General features: G+C 36.0%; 1 long non-coding RNA gene across 3 annotated transcripts; it reads right to left on the bottom strand.

Annotated features, from left to right (window-relative positions):
* Nucleotides 1-625: 625 nt before the first annotated feature.
* Nucleotides 626-5,378, bottom strand: LOC113317458. Of its 3 annotated transcripts, XR_003343549.1 has the most exons (9): nucleotides 5,096-5,378; nucleotides 4,954-5,000; nucleotides 4,642-4,851; nucleotides 3,698-4,155; nucleotides 2,631-2,745; nucleotides 2,456-2,527; nucleotides 2,259-2,352; nucleotides 1,865-2,087; nucleotides 626-687 (listed from the first exon to the last, which is right to left on the bottom strand). It is a non-coding gene; the product is annotated as an uncharacterized LOC113317458 (long non-coding RNA). The 3 variants fall into 3 exon arrangements; XR_003343548.1 differs by lacking the exon at nucleotides 626-687 and having other exon boundaries at nucleotides 1,628-2,087; XR_003343550.1 differs by lacking the exon at nucleotides 626-687 and having other exon boundaries at nucleotides 1,628-2,087; nucleotides 2,264-2,352.
* Between the last annotated feature and the right edge of the window lie 497 nt (nucleotides 5,379-5,875).

The following is a 5,875-nucleotide window of genomic DNA, read 5'->3' as shown; positions in this document are numbered from 1 at the left end:
CTCATAAGACGGATCAAAGGGTTAATCTACTAAATTCATAATTTGAAAGTTTTAATCTAAACTCAATTAATTAACCTAGAATTTTAATGTTAATTAACCAAGGGCATATTAGCCAATTAGAAAAGACAGGGTTAAGGGGAGGCTTGATTTTACTTCAAAATAACCATATTTTTTCTTATTGGGTATACCCCAATTAGTTTGAGTATGCCCCAATCTCGCCAGATATTAAATTTACAATTGTACATTATCACGCAACTGCTACAAGTGCAAAGTAATTTATGAGGAATCCTACATTATCGCTCCCTTACTTGCATTGAATGCTACATCTACATTTACGAGGAATCCTCAATGGCTTTTTGGATGCAGATGTTTGCATAGAACTGACCTCCTTTGAATACAATTTCATCGACTTCCAAATATTCCACAACACACACAAACCAATAGCAAACATTGTATGAATATCCTGTTGCTGTAACGATTTTGGACAATTTGCTTTGTATTCTCAAATCCATCCTTTTTTCTCCTCCTCTAGACACTTAATTTTCCCAATCCACCGTTATCATTCAACAACAGTACTCCAAATCCCTTGCACTTCATATCGGCATTCTCCTTACTAAGCTGAAGGCACTATTCCTTTTCCTCGTTCTCCATCTTCCCTGCTCTACATCTACATGGCCAACCGCCAACCTTCAAGATATCATTATGGTGTTGAAATCTTAGTTGTCATGGTAATTTTTTTATAGACACTTACCAGCAGTAAATTGAATACAGCAATCAGAGTTACCATTCTTGTCAAAAAAATTTAGTCTTTTGATTTGATTAGAAAAATGAAAATAATAGTCAATTTTCACCTCGGTTGAAAGACATTAGTTATGACGTGGGAGTACAGCTAGGAGTCTAGGACTCTAGGCATTCACAGGGTGTCAAGTCATGTCAATGTACTGAGCTCAGCTGTTGGCTCCTTACTGCTGCAAAGTAATTATGCGGGGTTGAAAACTTGAAATGACACCAACTATCCTGTCCATTACTAAATCGGCAGAAGCAATCTATTCCCAGTTGGTCACATACTCACATTTGATTTGAGCACAAGAGCTTGAAAACCAGGGCTAGACTTTCAAGCTTGAAATTGAAGCTGAAGTGCTGAACCCATACAAAACTCTAAAACCAAACCCATACAAAAATCTAGAAATCCTTCTGATGGGGAATGTATCTAGGATCACCAAAAAACTGATACTGTTTTCTCGCTTTAAAGCAGCTAGCAACCGCTTTACCATTTGCCAGGAATGTTCACCGACATTAGCCAAGTAATATATAGTTGTCAGTTGTCATGCTAATTTTTTTCAAGTATTACGGTCTCCTTTTTATGTAAAATAAACCATCTACCCTTTGTAAAAACAGTCACTGCAGAACCAAGGAACACAATGTAAATGATACTTCAAGGCTATAATAGTAATCTAAGTTAATGCAAGAGAAGTTCTTGCTTTATTTCCTAGCAACAAAATAACCGGAGGGGAATCAAAGGAGGCTGCTTTGGGGAGGCATATTACCATTTACCGAGGAAGCGGGTGATTTGGAATTAATGCGTTCAAAGTCATACATATCCTAGGCCTTGTTATATTAATGCAAATTTAAACAGTGAATAAGGCATTAAAGAGATAGTAGACAGAATAATATCATGGGGAAAAAAGCCCCTCAAGTGTTTACAATCAAACTCTTCTCCGGTTTAAAAAGATGGGCTTGTGCATCTTTTCGAAACAAAGTTGGTATACATTTAGCATAATAAGTTGTGCCTCTGATGAGATTATTGTTAACATATTTTTGAAACATAATTTGTACAAAATAAGTGTGTTAACATTTCACTCACCTCTTACATTGGTGCTGGTGACGACACCGTGTAATGTTCAACTTCATCTTCATCTACACGCATAAAACCTGCAATCGCGTGGTACTCCAACTCACATGCTTTCTTTGATTCAGCCTCTTCCGCAGCATCATCTTAGCTCTATCTATGGTTTGACCGACAACATCCCATTCAAGTACACCTTCATCATTAAGAGAATGCGTGGTTTCTTAAACCATGGGAGTTTCTAAAAAAAGGAAACAGAATCGAGTTAACAACAATAATGATCTAAAATTACTAGATATTAATCTGGAGAATCATTATGCTTCATACGGGGCACAGTATTACAGTTAGGAGAAGTGTTGAAGGGTTCGGATTCCTCATATTTGTGGCTTGGCTTTGTAATGGAAAAATTTACCTTACCGCATTCAACACATAGAAACAATGTTTCTTCATAAGCTACGTACTGACAGTCATGAGTCATCGCTTCAAATTGGCAGCCTTTTCTTCGACTAAGCATGGAATAACCATATAATCAGTAAACCAACCATGAATAAATATGTACCTATGTGTTTAGCAAATGAAAGGAAAAGAAGATGTAATATTAGTACTTACTTTTGTTTTTGAGAGGAGAAATCATAACGCGATTATGGTTCTACTATACGTGTGAGGTTCATTCCTCCATTCCTGCACATCAAATCGAATAAATTGCAGCACATACTAAGGAGAGATCGGATAAAACAAAAATTCATTAAGCTCTATTTCATTGATTTCAACCAGAATACAGTACCTGTGATGGTCAAGTTGTTGGGGAATTCGTAGTGATTGTACGGACCAGGACTTTGTAACGGAGCTACGGTTTTCTCTTTTTCATAGATGTATTCATCATTATAGACCAAAAAACCCTGTGAAAAGAAAAAAACTGTGATTCATTAAAACTACCCACAGATGTTCAAGTTTTAGTAATCTGTTTTTCCAACCAAGTTTTAGCCTATTGGTCATGCTCAAGTGCATAACTAAGACCCAAGACAAAAAACAATCAACCTAATTGAGGGGGAAAAAAATCAATTTCAAGTTATCAGCTGCAAAATAAATGCATTTAAATTATCACTTCTATTTGAGTTCACGAATGCCCCGTTAATCATAAACATATTTGTAGAATGGGTATAATTTTAAAATTCATCAACAACATGCCAGGCACCAAGTAAGGTGCATATATAGATGTAGCAATTGCAGCAACTCAACTTCTAACTAGAATGAATTAGAACCTTTTTACAGAGAACTAAATACCCGCTCTAAAACATTGAGATAGCTAGAAACCTGAAACGCAAACCTCATAGGTCTGTGAATGCAAAAACTTTATTATGATCTTCACCATAATGGCGTAGTTTCAAGAAAATAAACGCTTAGCGATGATGTGCCATGTGCCCAAAGAACTGCCATATAACTCAAGTACAGAATGACCTTTAGAAGCAAAGTAGGCAAACTGAAATGCGCATAATAGAATGCATGATGCAGTCCTGCGTACCTTCATCTTAAAGGGAAAATTGGTGTGCCTGGAAAAGTATATGACACTGAATTTTGCCCTTTAGCTGACTATAAAACAAAACTCGAACTTGGCAGCACAGAACAGAGATTTTTTTCTTCTTTTTTTAGTTAATACAATTGTTAGTTCAGTGTTAATTTGTAACTTAAGAGGGAATCAAACCATAATGAGTGAACAGGTTTAAAAGAACACGAGTAATAAGTTCTTTAACAACTAATGCAAAATCATGCCCAACATGAGTTTTTGCAGATATCCACATGCTTTCAAGTTGAATTTTATTTACACAAAGTGACAAGAGATTCAAGAGTTACCATTCAGATTCTGGTCATCTTTTTGACTGACACTTCCGCCAAATTTGGATTCAGAAGCCTAAATCTTTTTGAGAGGACAGCAATCGGGACCATGGGGTTCATAAGACTTTTTCAGAGCTGGCTTCACATTTCTTTGAACTGACAATGGCCTCTTCAAACACTTTACGGGTGCATTCAAAGCTTGATTAGTTGATACATTCTGTAGTTCTTTGACTTTGGCACTACAAGTATGTATTGCGGTTTTCTCCCTTTCATCCTCACTGTCAACCTCAACAACATCTATAAGTAATGTAATTACAGCACCTTGTTTAAGAAAAACTAGACCATCTCCCAAGCTCCCTTCTGTCTCTAAAGCTATTGGTGTTCAACTGCAATAACTGACTCCAACGTGGAATCGAAACAAACATTCTTCTTCTCGTCTGTGTCATTTGCTGAAGGCTCCCGTAGGTTATTGATATCTGCAAAATAATCAACAGTGCATATATGAGCACAAGTCATTAACGAATTTTCACAAATTTGGACAGGGATATACATAAGCAACCAAAATTAGGTAAACTGGTAAAGCAGCATATCTTAGTTTGGAACTAAGCTATGAATTGCAGAACATAAATTATTCATGGATTGCAGCTCCGACATTAAATTATTACTGAATCAAGGTCCAAATAGTAGATCTTATAGTGCACATGCTAAGACATAACAAATAATTGAACTCACTCACTTCAGTTATTAGTTATTACTAAACCATCCATCAACCATCATATATCCTAGGCTCCTAGCTAAATGAACAACTGGTTGTTTCCTGTGCCATTACGAATAACACAAAAGAAACGAACTATCGGCTCTACAAGAATCCAATACATGATAGGAAATTGTAAAACATACATACAGCTTTACATCTACAAGAGCACAAAGAGAAACAATATGTATCAGGACAGTATTGATACCTGGGATGTGTACGTCCTTGCTATTAGGTTCAATTAACATATTATCTGTCAATTCCGTATGAACCATACTAGCAACATCACCCGGCCATCAAATTTTGCTGCAAGAAATTTCATTTTGTAACCCTTTTAAAGATTGATTTTCTCCTTGCTGTAGCCTAGTGGTTCATACTCATGTGCAGATCTAGAATTCCAAAGCCAATAACGATAAACCTAAAAAAAAAACCCAAAAAAAAATCAAGAATCAATTTCCTTTTTGATGTTCCAGTAGTTATCAGATATGAAATAGTTAATGAAATTAAGCTCATCAGATACCTAATAAAAAGCTCCCCTTTCATTTGGCATAAAGTTGTTGATGTCACCTGAAAAAAAAACAAAAAAAACAAAAAAACGAGAAAAATCAAAGATACAGTGGACACAGAGTGAAAAAGAAGATTTCTGAACCATAAAATTTTACCTATGAGATCTGTAAATCGATCATGTAAAGCTACAAAAAGTCCAGGTTGAGACCAAGAAGGAGGAAGATATGAAGCGGCTTTATTTTGTTTCGAGAGGAGATACCATTTTGCTGTTGAGATTTAAAGATGATTGTAGTTCCTTCTCCACCTGATTCCCACCCAAAAAAAGGACTCCATCTCGATTGTTGTTCTGCAACTTCAGAACATACGGCCGCCAGCATAATTTGATTTAGGGTTTTGAATTTGGGGGAACTGAAATGAGACTGACAGAGAGAGAGAGCTTAGCTGTGAATTTAGAGTATGTAAAGTAAGAGAGAGAGAGACTGGATTTTACATGTAAACACCATCCAGCGGTAAAACTAATCCAGCGATCAAAGTTACCGTCTCTTGTCTTGTCAAGATAAAATGAAATATTATTAATCCAGCGGTAGGTAGGAGCATAGATAGTAATTCAGTGAATCATTCCCGAATGATTCGCGAACGTATCCAAACTGATCGAATTCGAATGATACTTCCCAACTATTTGAACTCCGAACGTAATTCCCGGATTATATGGACCTTACGAATGATTCGCGAACGTATCATAACTGACCGAATCCGAATGATATTTCCGAACTAGATTCCCATAGGTATAAAATTTTCTATCGGTAGTTGTTTAACTAGTGTTTTATGTGTTGATTTTTGTTAAAACGCTATAAACTCGTTTTATGATACATTTATGCGATTAAATTGTTTACTTCTTGTTAATTAATCACGCTAAAATTAATGTTTTTTTCCAT

The sequence above is a fragment of the Papaver somniferum genome, chromosome 10 (genome assembly GCF_003573695.1).
Source record: "Papaver somniferum cultivar HN1 chromosome 10, ASM357369v1, whole genome shotgun sequence".
NCBI classification, from domain to species: Eukaryota; Viridiplantae; Streptophyta; class Magnoliopsida; order Ranunculales; family Papaveraceae; genus Papaver; species Papaver somniferum.
This window is presented reverse-complemented; position numbering and strand designations above follow the sequence as displayed.